Source organism: Mobula hypostoma, chromosome 17 (genome assembly GCF_963921235.1).
Source record: "Mobula hypostoma chromosome 17, sMobHyp1.1, whole genome shotgun sequence".
NCBI lineage: Eukaryota > Metazoa > Chordata > Chondrichthyes > Myliobatiformes > Myliobatidae > Mobula > Mobula hypostoma.
In genome coordinates this window covers 65,019,304-65,034,351 of record NC_086113.1, presented here as the reverse complement: position 1 = coordinate 65,034,351, position 15,048 = coordinate 65,019,304, and the positions used below count along the sequence as shown (strand labels likewise).

Here is a 15,048-nt window from a genome sequence, read left to right as displayed (position 1 = left end):
AGTGTTTCTGGGAATAATGCGGAAGGTGCAGGATCAGTTCGTTCCAAAGAGGAAGAAAGATCCTAAGGGGAGTAAGGGGAGGCCATGGCTGACAAGGGAAGTAATGGACAGTATAAAAATAAAAGAGAAGAAGTATAACATAGCAAAGGCGATTGGGAAGCTGGAGGATTGGGAAACTTTTAAAGAGCAACAGAAGGTAACTAAAAAGGCAATACGTGGTGAAAAAATGAGGAACAAAGGTAACCTAGCCAAGAATATAAAGGAGGATAATAAAAGCTTCTTTAGGTATGTGAAAAGGAAAAAAATAGTTAAGACCAAAATTGGGCCCTTGAAGACAGAAGCGGGTGAATTTATTATGGGGAACAAGGAAATGGCAGACGACTTGAACAGGTACTTTGGATCTGTCTTCACTAGGGAAGACACAAACAATCTCCCAGATGTAATAGTGGCCAAAAGACCTAGGGTAATGGATGAATTGAAGGAAATTTATATTAGGCAGGAAATGGTGTTGGATAGGCTGTTGGGTCTGAAGGCTGATAAGTCCCCGGGACCTGATGGTCTGCATCCCAGGGTACCTAAGGAGGTGGCTTTAGAAATCGTGGACGCATTGGTAATCATTTTCCAATGTTCTATAGATTCAGGATCAGTTCCTGTGGATTGGAGGGTGGCTAATGTTGTCCCTCTCTTCAAGAAGGGAGGAAGAGAGAAAACAGGGAATAATAGACCAGTTAGCCTGACGTCAGTGGTGGGAAAGATGCTGGAGTCAAATATAAAAGATGAAATTATGACACATCTGGATAGTAGTAACAGGATTGGTCCGAGTCAGCATGGATTTACGAAGGGGAAATTGTGCTTGACTAATCTTCTGGAATTTTTTGAGAATGTAACTATGAAAATGGACAAGGGAGAGCCAGTGGATGTAGTGTACCTGGACTTTCAGAAAGCCTTTGATAAAGTCCCACATAGGAGATTAGTGGGCAAAATTAGGGCACATGGTATTGGGGGCAGAGTACTGACATGGATTGAAAATTGGCTGGCTGACAGAAAACAAAGAGTAGCGATTAATGGGTCCCTTTCGGAATGGCAGGCGGTGACCAGTGGGGTACCGCAGGGTTCAGTGCTGGGACCGCAGCTGTTCACAATATATATAAATGATTTAGATGAGGGAATTAAAAGTAACATTAGCAAATTTGCTGATGACACAAAGCTGGGAGGCAGTGTGAAATGTGAGGAGGATGTTATGAGAATGCATGGTGACTTGGACAGTCTGGGTGAGTGGGCAGATGCATGGCAGATGCAGTTTAATGTGGATAAATGTGTGGTTATCCACTTTGGTGGTAAGAATGGGAAGGCAGATTATTATCTAAATGGAGTCAAGTTAGGAAAAGGGGAAGCACAACGAGATATAGGTGTTCTTGTACATCAGTCACTGAAAGCAAGCATGCAAGTACAGCAGGCAGTGAAAAAAGCTAATGGCATGCTGGCCTTCATAACAAGGGGAATTGAGTATAAGAGCAAAGAGGTCCTTCTGCAGCTGTACAGGGCCCTGGTGAGACCACACCTGGAGTACTGTGTACAGTTTTGGTCTCCAAATTTGAGGAAGGACATTCTTGCTATTGAGGGAGTGCAGCGTAGGTTCACAAGGTTAATTCCTGGGATGGCGGGACTGTCATATGTCAAAAGATTGGAGCAACTGGGCTTGTATACTCTGGAATTTAGAAGGCTGAGAGGGGATCTTATTGAAACATATAAGATTATTAAGGGATTGGACACGCTGCAGGCAGGAAGCATGTTCCCGCTGATGGGTGAGTCCAGAACCAGAGGCCACAGTTTAAGAATTAGGGGTAAGCCATTTAGAACGGAGTTGAGGAAAAACTTTTTCACCCAGAGAGTGGTGGATATATGGAATGCTCTGCCCCAGAAGGCTGTGGAGGCCAACTCTCTGGATGCTTTCAAAAAAGCTCTTAAAGATAGTGGAATCAAAGGTTATGGGGATAAGGCAGGAACTGGATACTGATTGTGGATGATCAGCCATGATCACAGCGAATGGCGGTGTTGGCTTGAAGGGCCGAATGGCCTACTCCTGCACCTATTGTCTATTGTCTATTCTGGACATTTTGGAATCATCCTGGAATCAGCAATCACAAGGATGAAAACTGGCTGAGGTGATTGAATAACTCCAAATCAGGGCACTCCTGTAATATCAGACTGGAGGGTGGGATAAGGTAAAAGGTAAATACGGTTTTTTACTTTGCAGTTTGGAGCACCTCTCAGAGTTCAAAGGTTCAAAGTACATTTATTATCAAAGTATATACAAATGATGCAACCTTGAGATTTGGCTGCTGACAGACAGCCACAAAGCAACAAGCCTGAAAGAATAGAATTTAAAATAAAAGACTAATATCCAATTCGAAGAGAGAGAAAAGAAACACAATTGCGCAAGCAACAGCATTCAGAATGGAAGTGAGTCCATCGACACGCACCCCAGAGCACTCAGAGCAGAGCCTCAGCCTCAGCTCATCACACACTGACGAGGTGATCTTCAATTTTGGACAAAATTTAATAGGAAAAGGTAGCTAAGGTGAATGAAATGCTGAAATAAAGAAATCAAGGCTGTTTTCAGTCGGGGAAATACAGCCTTCATTGCATGCAACTTAGCGACATCTCGCCCTGTTAAGTGTACATTAGTGTTTAATTGCGGTGACTCTGTTTTAAATCAATCATTCCTGATTGTCAGTGAATGAGAACCTTATTGACTAGTGGCTTATGAACAAGCACACCTGCTTTAACAACAACAGAGCTAAAAGTATGATGGAAACTCCTTCACTTGTTGCTGGTCTGGTAAGCCCTGAGCCACTTCACAGCTGACAACAGACATATAAAGTGTGGTTACTATTTCAGTGGGGGGGGGGCTCGTACCCCACTGCTGTAAGACCGTTGATCAGAGTGCCTGTCGTGGGGGGGGGGCTCACTGTTATAAGACCGCTGATCGTGGGGGGGGGGCTCGTACCCCACTGCTGTAAGACCGTTGATCAGAGTGCCTGTCGTGGGGGGGGGGGCTCGTACCCCACTGCTGTAAGACCGCTGATCAGAGTGCCTGTCGTGGGGGGGGGGCTCGTACCCCACTGCTGTAAGACCGCTGATCAGAGTGCCTGTCGTGGGGGGGGGGGCTCGTACCCCACTGCTGTAAGACCGTTGATCAGAGTGCCTGTCGTGGGGGGGGGGGGCTCGTACCCCACTGCTGTAAGACCGCTGATCAGAGTGCCTGTCGTGGGGGGGGGGGCTCGTACCCCACTGCTGTAAGACCGCTGATCAGAGTGCCTGTCGTGGGGGGGGGGCTCGTACCCCACTGTTATAAGACCGTTGATCAGAGTGCCTGTCGTGGGGGGGGGGGCTCGTACCCCACTGTTATAAGACCGTTGATCAGAGTGCCTGTCGTGGGGGGGGGCTCGTACCCCACTGCTGTAAGACCGTTGATCAGAGTGCCTGTCGTGGGGGGGGGGCTCGTACCCCACTGCTGTAAGACCGTTGATCAGAGTGCCTGTCGTGGGGGGGGGGCTCGTACCCCACTGCTGTAAGACCGTTGATCAGAGTGCCTGTCGTGGGGGGGGGCTCGTACCCCACTGCTGTAAGACCGCTGATCAGAGTGCCTGTCGTGGGGGGGGGGGCTCGTACCCCACTGCTGTAAGACCGCTGATCAGAGTGCCTGTCGTGGGGGAGGGCTCGTACCCCACTGTTATAAGACCGCTGATCAGAGTGCCTGTCGTGGGGGGGGGGGGCTCGTACCCCACTGCTGTAAGACCGCTGATCAGAGTGCCTGTCGTGGGGGTGGGGGCTCTTTTCCCACTGTTATAAGACTGTTGAACAGAGTACCTGCTTGTTCAGATAGACCCCTGACCTCACAATCTACCTTGCCAATACCTTGCACTTTATTGCCTGTCTGCACTTCATCTGACAATAAGAAGCCGATTTACCAAGTGCTTCTAACTGACCATATTTGAGGGGCATCTGGAGCCCTTGCAGAACATTCAGGAGGAAGAGAGTTCTGGTCCTGTGAATCTAGAGGTTCTCACCTGACAGTCGAGTAGTAAAATAGGGGATTATGGTTGTGACCATTTGAAGCGGCAGCACGAAAAGGCACAGTGAAATTGGATGCCATTCTCCCGCCCGTAGTGATGGAGCCGATGGCATCTTAAAGGAAAGCAGTCTAGAGCACGCCACCATGAGCTTGCATGGGTTGGGGGACATGGCTCATCTGCAGGCAGAAGAGATTTATTTTAATTCGGCGTCGCATTTGCCATAGCCCGAAAGACCTGCTCCGGCGCTGTTCTTTTCTACGTTACTAACTCCTATTTCCCTCGCATTGTCAAGCCATGTGGTCACGATTAGAGAGTGTGGTCAGGCACAGGATCGGAAGCGGAGATGGGGGCTGGCTTTCGATTATGTATAAAAGGAAGGCAGCCGGGGTTCCGAAGCTAACTTTGTCCGGAAGCGATTCCTCAGCGTCTTCTGTCAGACTCAGGTAACGCCAGCATTTCCCCCCACCCGCCCAACCCCGTCCTCACCCACTCGGTTCGCTGTAACTTTGTGTCCAATCTGTTCACTCATTGTCTCGGTGGACATGCTAAATTAGATTCTGCGTTTAATCCTATTCTGCAGAGCGTTAGATTTTTCTTTGAAACTTTAGAAAGTTTGTAAAAATCTTGTTTCTATTGCTGTTAAACTGGTCTGTGAGCTGAAGATGTAGGGATTGTGACTGTTCGTCATCGGCTCAGTGGCGGGCACCTCCTTCCAGGTCTGTGAACTTGATTTTGGGACTACGGTTTATCAGATTTAGTTCCAACTTCACATCTGCCCTGGGAATGCTTAACTCTTGCTAGAACCCCGTGTTCAACTGCTGCAGTTCTGTTTTACAAAAAGCATTTCACCCAACTCTTGTCAGAGTTTTCATTCCAAAGTCATCGTGGATAGTTTTTCCTGGTGTGGAGAAGACAGGGTTTAGAGATTCCGCACAGACACCCACTCGTTGAGTGTGGCTCCCGGCGGGAATTCGGACGACTTTGCATACAGCCTTTCTTGGATGAGGGTTTAAATGTTGCAGGCAGTCCTGGTGCCTCACATATGGTGCTGAAGGAACTCAGCGGGACAGGCTGAATCTGTGGTGGGGTGGGGAGAGGAATGGCCAATCGGCGAGACCTTTCATCTGAATCAAAGAATGAAGGGGAGATACGCGGTATTTATCCATCCATGGAAATATGTTGATTGATGTGAAGACGGGAATGGATGCTGTATGGAGCGTTGGTAAGGCTGAACTTGGAATGTTGTTTGTCATTCTGGTCGCCCATTACAAGAAGTATATGGGGGCTTTGGAAAATGTGTAAAAGCTGATGCTGACGGAATTAGAGAAGGTTAGCTGTAAGGAGAGACTGGACAAGAGAGGGTCGTTTTCTCTGGAGTACCAGAGGCTACCAGCATACAAGATAGAAGTTTATAAAACTATGTGAGGCAAAGGTAGTCCAAATCTTTTAATTCCCCGGAAAGAGATGTCAAATACTACAGGTCATGCATTTTAGGTGAGTGGGGAGGTGAGTTTAAAGGAAAGTTTAATGTGGGCGTTTTTTAAATACAGACATCATGTACAAGCAGAAGAAATTTAGTTTAATTTGACATCATGTTTGGTACAGGCATCTGGGAGGAAGGGTCTGTTCCTGTTCTATAACAGGGAAAAGTTCAAAGTAATTTATGATCCAAGTATGTACACCATATACAACTTCTACATATACAAAGTATGTACAGCATATACAACTTTGAGATTCATCTTCTTGCAGGCAGCCCCACAACAAAGAAGCACAATAGAATTAATGAGAAACCCCACAGCACAAACACAGTCACACATCCAATGTGCAAAAAAGAAAGAACAAATCATGCGAACGATCCTCTGAACATGAAAATCAGAGTCCCTGAAATTAAGTCCAGTGATGCATCCAGTTGATCACTGCTGCTGGTCCAGGAGCCCAATGACCGAGGCCAAGCCGTGGAACCCAGTTTAGCACTGAGCTGAGTGCTGATGGCTGCAGACTGCAGCTGCAGTGAGAAAAAGTTCAAAAGGTAGCTAATATATATATATATTGGATGCCTTTCTTTATTAGCAGAAACTTTATCAGTACAGTGTACAAAAGAAAAATAAAGGCAGCTGGAGGTCCTCTGGTATGAAAAGTTAACAGTTTCTCTCTCCCACAGATGCTACCTGCCCCGATGAGTATCTCCAGCATTTTCTGTTTTTATTTCAGATTTCCAGCATCTGCAGTTCTTTAATATACATTTTGCATGTGGCACTAATTTGACCACAGCATGAGTGCAGTATACAGTTCTAGTCACCCCATTGCAGGAATAATATTTTTGCTTTGGAAAGGGTGCAGCTGAGATTTACGAGAATGTTCCGGAAAATGGAAAACTTTAGCAAAATGGTAAGATTGGATAGGGTTTTGTTTTGTTCTTTCTTTTCTGAAACAAAGGCAGAGAAGAAAACTAGCAGGAGTTTAAAATTACGAGATTACTGAATCAGAAAACAACAGGCAGGCAAGCTGAGTTCAAGGTAAATTTATGATCAAAGTACATACATGTCACCAAATACAAACCTACGATTCATTTTCTTGCGGTCAATTACAGTAAATACAAGGAACGCAATAGAGTCAATAACAAACTGCACACAAGACTGACATACTCAATGTATAAAAGACAACAAACCGTGCAAATACAAAAAGAAAACAAAATAGTAATAATAAATAAATAAGCAATAAAAGGGAGGGAATGAAAGTTGCTGAACCTCGCCACCTCTGATCTCCCTATGATGTCTGGCTCAGGGACCTTCTGTTCCCTCCCGAGGTCAATAATCAGGTCCTTGGTTTTGCTGACATTGAGTGAGAGGTTGTTGTTGTAGCACCACTCAGCCAGATTTTCAATTTCCTTTCTATATGCTGATTTGTCATCACCTTTGATTCAGCCAACAACTTTAGAGTCATCAGCAAGGTTAAATATCGCATAGGAGCAATGCTTAGCCTTACAGAGTGAGTAGAGCAGGGAACTAAGCACACCACTTTGTGGTGCACCTGTGCTGATGGAGATGTGGAGGAGATATTGTTACTAATCCAAACTGACTATAGCCTGCATGCAAGGAAATCAAGGATCCATTGCACAAGGAGGCATGAAGACCTTGGTCTTGGTGTTTATTAATTAGTTTTGAGGAGATGATGGTATCGAATGCTGGGCTGTATTCAGTGAAGAGCATCCTGATGTAGGCATCTTCACTGACCAGATAGTTCAAGGTTGAATGAGGAGCCAATGGAATGGTATCTGCAGTTGACCTGTTGTGATGGGAAGCAAATTGGAGCATAACCAAGTTGCTTCTCAGGAAGGAGTTGATATATTTCATCACCATTTGCACAAAGCATTTAGTCACAGTGGATATAAATCAGGAGTTCCCAGCCTAGGGTCCACGGACGCCTTTGTTTAATGGTATTGGTCCATGGCATAAAAAAGGTTGGGAACTCCTCATGTAAGTACTACTGGATGGTAAGTACAATTAGATAAGTGCTGGAAGTGCAGGTTCAAAGTAACTGGATAGAGGCAAAATATTTTCACTAGAAAGTGGATCTCATCTGAGAGAGCTGTGAAGACAGGAGCTTTTATCCCATTTTAAAGGCATTTGAATACGTACCGACTAATGATTCTGCGGGAAATGAATTGAATTGCCTCTATTACTTACATCCTTCATATACATGAGGAGTAAAAATCTTTACATTATGTCTCTGTCTAAATGTGCAATGTACAATTATAGTAACTTATAATATTATGTGCAACAGGATAGTCAATATAACATAGAAATACAGTTGTATCAGCATGAATTGATCAGTCTGATGGTCTGGTGGAAGAAGCTGTCCCGGAGCCTGTTGGTCCTGGGTTTTATGCTGTGGTACCGTTTCCCAGATGGTAGCAGCTGGAACAGTTTGTGGTTGGGGCGACTCGGGTCCCCAGTGATCCTTCAGGCCCTTTTTACACACCTGTGTTTTTAAATGCCCTGAATAGTGGGAAGTTCACATCTGCAGATGCGCTGGGCTGTCCACACCACTCTCTGCAGAGTCCTGTGGTAGAGGGAAGTACAGTTCCCATACCAGGCAGTGATGCAGCCAGTCAGGATGCTCTCAATTATGCCCCTGTAGAAAGTTCTTAGGATTTGAGGGCCCATACCAAACTTTCTCAACCGTCTGAGGTGAAAGAGGCACCTTTTTGCCTCTTTCACCACACAGCCGGTATGTATAGACCACGTGAGGTCCTCGGTGATGTTAATGCCGAGGAAGTTAAAGCTGTTCACCCTCTCAGCCCCAGATCCATTGATGTCAATAGGGGTTAGCCTGTCTCCATTCCTCCTGTAGTCCACAACCAGCTCCTTTGTTTTTGCAACAACGAGGGAGAGGTTGTTTTCTTGACACCACTGTGTCAGGGTGATGATTTCTTCTCTGTAGGCTGCCTCATTATTATTTGAGATAAAGCCAATCAATGTACTGTCATCAGCAAATTTACTTAGCACATTGGAGCTGTGGGTGGTGACACAGTCATGGGTATACAGAGAGTAAAGAGGTGGCTTAGTACACAGCCCTGAGGGACACCTATGTTAAGGGTCAGAGGGGCAGAGGTGAGGGAGCCCACTCTTAGCACCTGCCAGCGATCTGACAGAAAGTCTAGGATCGAGCTACACAAGGCAGGGTGAAGGCCCAGGTCTCTGAGCTTCTTGTCGAGCCTGGAGGGAATTATGGCGTTGAATGCTGAACTGTAGTCCAAGAACAGCATTCTCACATAAGCATCCCTCTTCTCCAGATGTGTAAGGACAGCTGTGGCTATTGCGTCAGTGTCGGTAGGTGAATTGTAGGGGGTCCAGTTTGGGTGGTAGCAAGCTGCAGATGTAGTCCTTGACCAGCCTCTCAAAGCATTTGTTATTATTGAGGTGAATGCGACAGTCGTTCAGACACATTACCTTGGTCTTTTTAGGGACAGGGACAATGGTGGATGTTTTGAAGTAGGAGGGCACTCTACACTGGGAGAGGGAGAGATTAAAAATGTCTGTGAACACACCTGCCAGTTGTGCTGCGCAGATCCTGAGTACCCGCCCTGGGATGCTGTCCGGTCCCACGGCCTTGCGACCGTCCACTCGTTGGAAACACTTGCATACTTTGGTCCCAGAGATGACCAAGTTGCAGGTTACATCAGCGGCTCTCCTCGGGGGCTCAGTATTGGCGATATCGAATCGATCGTAAAAAAGACTTAGCTCGTCTGGGAGAGAGGCAGCGATGTTGGAAACTCCACGGCTCGAGACTAAGCTATTTTGTAATGTGTGCAAGGACCTCTGGGGTGTAAACTTTCCATACTTATGATTCCCTGAAAACTGCATTGTATAATGGAGGAACATTGGCATTATTAGATTTATAGCTTTAATTTTAACCCACCAATAGTCTTCCAAGAACAAGTTAAAATAAATAATTATTTGCAGGATTACTTCTTTTTTTTTGGTGTCACCCTTAGGTAAACATTGACTAATAATTTCAATGTGACACTCAGCAGTTTAATTTTTCCTCGAGCCCTCCGAACAATAACATCTCCAACAGGAAACCCATACTGAGGCACCTCGAGAGTAACACCTCCAACAGCAAACCCATACTAAGGCACGTCAGAGGAATGTGTAGAATGAGATTTTGGATCAGATGACCAAAACCAAGGCAAACGTGAAGGTTTTGAAGTGCTTCTTAGAAGAGGAAAAAGGATGTGAAGAGGATGAATGAAGGAATTCCAGAGCTCGGTGGCTTGTCAGTGCTTGGCATCTCAGCTGATGGTGACATGATCAGATTCGGAGCTGTTCAAGAGACCAGAAATGGAGGATTGAAGAGACTTCAAGCTTTAGTGGGATTGAAGGAGGTTAAGTATTGAAGCGATGTAAAAACATGGTTATTTAAAATCAAAGTTTTACTTAACAGGAAGTCAATGTAGTTGAGTGAACAGAGCTTCAGACTCACAAATACGAGAGAGTTTGCAAATGCAGGAATGTGAGTGTGTTGCCTAGAGTTTGTTTGATTGTTACACTTGAGTCTGCATTATTGCTTCCAAACAAACAAGAGAAAATCTGCAGTTGCTGCAATTCCAAGCAACACACACAAAATGCTGGAGGAACTCAGCAGACAAGGCAGAACCAATGGAGAAGTGCACAGTCCAACGTTTCGGACCGAGACTCTTCAGCAGGACCAGAGAAAAACAATTGAGGAGTAGATTTAAAAGGTGGAGGGAGTGGAGAGAGAAAGATCAGGTGGTAGGTGAAACCTAAAGTGGGGGGGGATGTATTAAAGAGGTTGGTGAAGATACAGGGCTGGACAAGGGGAGTCTGATAGAAGAGGACAGACGCCATGGAAGAAAGAAAAGTGGGGCGGAGCGCCAGAGAGATGCAATGGGCTGGCAAGGAGATAAGACGAGAGAGAGAAAACGGATGGGGAATGGTAAAGGGGAAGGTGAGGGGATATTCACGGAGGTTCGAAAAATTGAAGTTTATGCCATGAAGGTGTGTATGAGTGTGTGAGCGAGACTGTGTAAGCGAGAGTGTGAAGTTGTGAATGTGTGAGTGAGAGTGTGAAGGTGTGTGTGTGAGTGAGAGTGTGAAGGTGTGTGTGTGTGAGCGAGAGTGGGAAGGTGTGTGTGTGTGAGAGTGTGAAGGTGTGTGTGTGTGAGTGAGAGTGTGAAGTTGTGAGTGTGTGAGTGAGAGTGTGAAGGTGCGTGTGTGTGAGCGAGAGTGTGAAGGTGTGAGTGTGTGAGCGAGAGTGTGAAGTTGTGAGTGTGTGAAGGTGTGTGTGTGTGAGCGAGAGTGTGAAGGTGTGAGTGTGTGAGCGAGAGTGTGTGAGTGAGAGTGTGAAGGTGTGAGTGTGTGAGCGAGAGTGTGAAGGTGTGAGCGTGTGAGTGAGAATGTGAAGGTGTGAGTGTGAGTGAGAATGTGAAGGTGTGAGTGTGTGAGTGAGAGTGTGAAGGTGTGAGTGTGAGTGAGAATGTGAAGGTGTGAGTGTGTGAGCGAGAGTGTGAAGGTGTGAGTGTGAAGGTGTGTGTGTGTGAGTGAGAGTGTGAAGGTGTGTGTGTGTGAGCGAGAGTGTGAAGGTGTGAATGTGTGAGTGAGAGTGTGAAGGTGTGAGTGTGAGTGAGAGTGTGAAGGTGTGAGTGTGAGTGAGAGTGTGAAGGTGTGTGTGTGTGAGCGAGAGTGTGAAGGTGTGAGTGTGTGAGCGAGAGTGTGAAGGTGTGAGTGTGTGAGCGAGAGTGTGTGAGTGAGAGTGTGAAGGTGTGAGTGTGTGAGCGAGAGTGTGAAGGTGTGAGCGTGTGAGTGAGAATGTGAAGGTGTGAGTGTGAGTGAGAATGTGAAGGTGTGAGTGTGTGAGTGAGAGTGTGAAGGTGTGAGTGTGAGTGAGAATGTGAAGGTGTGAGTGTGTGAGCGAGAGTGTGAAGGTGTGAGTGTGAAGGTGTGTGTGTGTGTGAGTGAGAGTGTGAAGGTGTGTGTGTGTGAGCGAGAGTGTGAAGGTGTGAATGTGTGAGTGAGAGTGTGAAGGTGTGAGTGTGAGTGAGAGTGTGAAGGTGTGAGTGTGAGTGAGAGTGTGAAGGTGTGTGTGTGTGAGCGAGAGTGTGAAGGTGTGAGTGTGAGTGAGAGTGTGAAGGTGTGAATGTGAGAGTGTGAAGGTGTGTGTGTGAGTGAGAGTGTGAAGTTGTGAGTGTGTGAGTGAGAGTGTGAAGGTGCGTGTGTGTGAGCGAGAGTGTGAAGGTGTGAGTGTGTGAGCGAGAGTGTGAAGTTGTGAGTGTGTGAAGGTGTGTGTGTGTGAGCGAGAGTGTGAAGGTGTGAGTGTGTGAGCGAGAGTGTGTGAGTGAGAGTGTGAAGGTGTGAGTGTGTGAGCGAGAGTGTGAAGGTGTGAGCGTGTGAGTGAGAATGTGAAGGTGTGAGTGTGAGTGAGAATGTGAAGGTGTGAGTGTGTGAGTGAGAGTGTGAAGGTGTGAGTGTGAGTGAGAATGTGAAGGTGTGAGTGTGTGAGCGAGAGTGTGAAGGTGTGAGTGTGAAGGTGTGTGTGTGTGTGAGTGAGAGTGTGAAGGTGTGTGTGTGTGAGCGAGAGTGTGAAGGTGTGAATGTGTGAGTGAGAGTGTGAAGGTGTGAGTGTGAGTGAGAGTGTGAAGGTGTGAGTGTGAGTGAGAGTGTGAAGGTGTGTGTGTGTGAGCGAGAGTGTGAAGGTGTGAGTGTGAGTGAGAGTGTGAAGGTGTGAGTGTGAGTGAGAGTGTGAAGGTGTGAGTGTGTGAGCGAGAGTGTGAAGGTGTGAGTGTGACTGAGAGTATTGTCATAAGGGGGTGCTGGAAGCGGACCCAAATGCAAGACACAGACACTGAAGTATAGGAACAGGACAAGGTTTATCAAGAAAGCAAGGGGAGTCAGGAAGAAATGACACTGGACATGGACACAGGCCCTGGATGAGACAAGGACACGAGGCCTGGGCTAGGACTAAGACTAGGAAAGTAGGACCAGGACAAGGAACTTGGAACTAGGAGCCTGGGCTACTACTCCGAGCCAGAGACTGGACAGGGACCCGGAACCTGGGTCTTGACTTGGGCTCGGACCCTGGATCTAGGCGAGGACAAGACGTGGCTACAAGACTGGAGTGGAACTCCTGCACAGGATGAGGCACATGGACAGAATGAAAACACAAAGCCTTGACTTGGACAGGACAAGGTTCTTGGACGTGGCTACACGACCGGGCGAGGTTCTTGGACATGGCTACATGACCGGGCGAGGGAACTCTAGCACAAGGCAGGGTGAGGTACTCCAGGGCAGGACTTGGCTCTTGGACTCGGCTTGGGTACGGAGCCGGGACTCCTCCTTGGATTGCAGGGCCAGGACCCTTTCTAGGACGCAGGGGCGGGATGACTGCCGAGGTAAACTGCCGAGGATTCAGATAGGAACGATCCAGCACAGGACGAGGAATCTCCAGCATTGGGCTGGACGAGGCACATGGACAGGACAAGAACACGAAGTCTTGACTTGGACAGGACTGGAACACGCCGCCTGGAACTTGGAACACAGGAACACAGAACACAGAGCCGGGACCCCTCCTTGGGAACAGGACTTAGGGCTACGACTCTGCTTTGACAAGGACACTAAACACAGGGACACGAAGAGACAGTTCCAAACTAAACGAAAGATTGTTCCTTATCTTGGCATGGTAAGGCTCCGGTCTCACTCCGGCGGTTGAACTAGACATCGATACAGGAGAGGACGCAGGCAAGGTAGCAGGCGAGGTAGCAGGTGAAGGTAACGGAGGAAGATTACAGACGAAGAATAGTGCTAGGTAACTGTTGAGATAAACTGCCAAAGTAGCTTCCAGGGATTCAGATGGGGAGTGGAGGGGAACAGTCCAGCTGGGAATCCTTGGTTTGCAAAGATATTTATGTATCAGCCCAAAACGAGAATCAGGTGCCCAATAGAACAAGGAAATACAGGAAAACCTGGAACAAAGATTGATGAACTGGACCGTGACTCGGAATGCGGATTTCACAGACAGGACCATGACAAGTGTGAAGTTGTTGATGAGTGAGGGAGAGTGTGAACATGTATATCTGTGAGTGAGAATATGAAGGTGTGTATCTAAGAGTGAGAATGTGAATTTGTGTATGTGTGAGTGAGTGTGTGAATGTGTGTATGTGTGAATGAGGGTGTGAAGGTGTGTAGATGTGAGTGAGATTGTGAAGGTGTGTGTGTGTGAGTGAGATTTTGAAGGTGTATATGTGTGAGTGAGAGTGTGAAGGTGTGTATGTGTGAGTGAGAGTGTGGTGTGTATGTTTGAGTAAGTATGAAGGTGTGCAAGTATGGGTGAGAATATGAAGCTGTGTGTGTGAGTGAGAGTGTGAAGGTGTGTATGTGTGAGTGAGAGCATGAAGGTGTGTATGTGTCATGTACCCCGTACTGTTGTCTGCATGAAGCCACACTTAGACTGGAAGAACAACACCTTATAGAAACCAGCAGAATGGAAAACACTTTGGAGTCCGGTATTGCTATTAACTAATGGTATTTATTAGTAACTATGCAATTCAGTAATATAAATGCAGATATATCAAACAGGTTAGCAATGATTATATATATATTAGTGATGGAGAGGGAGAGGTGTTTGGTTCTTCAGGTGAGCTCATGCTGTCGATCTTCCCATTGTCCTCCAAATTCCTTTAGAAGTCACTGACTGTGACCACAACAAAGGGGACTATTCTTCTGTGGTGGAATTATCAACCCAGACGAGGGTCGGACACATGAATAACTCCCCACCAGTCACACCCTTTTCACACTGTGAGAGCCACTGATCGATCCTCCAAAACCCACCTTTTCTGTGGGCACAACAAAGCTCATTCAGTGCCCAAAACCATGTGTCTGTAGGTCTAACAACTGACCTTCTATTTATCTCACGGTGCTGATTACCAGCTGTCCATCAAGGAGCTCCTCCCTCTCTCTCTGTAAGAACCTGGAAGCTGCCAGTGTCCTCACAAAGTGTAAACATGCTGCAGAGAAACTATAACACCATCTCCAAGCAGTCTTCACCTCTCTTTCTCTCTCTCTCTCTCTCTCTCTCTCTCTTTTCAAAAGCACAGTTCATTGAGGTAATTCAGGACCCCGTCACACCCCCTTCCTTTTAGAAAAAATTGTGACGCAGGCAAAATTTTAGTTTAACTGTAAATTACAAAGTTTGAAGCAGTACCTGTTTAATTATCAGATAACAGAGCAAAAATGCGTACAGTTTCTAACTTAACATCTAGATAAACAATCAGCTATAATGTTGTCAGTAGCTTTCACACGTTTTATTTTTAAGTCATATTCTTGCAATATCAGACTCCAAGGGGAGGAGAAGATGGCGGCACGACGCAGCGCACGCGGCCGCTCCGGAATGATATCTGTATTTGTTAAGTAGGGGACCGTGCACAATCCTGATTTGATGGAGACAGACATGA

At 46.6% G+C, this 15,048-nt stretch overlaps 1 protein-coding gene across 2 annotated transcripts in view; it reads left to right on the top strand.

Moving 5' to 3' along the window:
- Positions 1–4,411: 4,411 nt before the first annotated feature.
- The window catches only part of LOC134358091 (coagulation factor XIII A chain-like), a 228,584-nt gene continuing 217,947 nt past the window's right edge, over positions 4,412–15,048 (top strand). Inside the window, exon 1 of one of the 2 annotated variants that reach the window (XM_063070040.1) lies at positions 4,412–4,522. The gene's annotated coding sequence lies outside the window, so the exon portion shown is untranslated. The remainder of the gene's footprint in view (positions 4,523–15,048) is intronic. The other variant, XM_063070041.1, reaches the window with a different exon arrangement.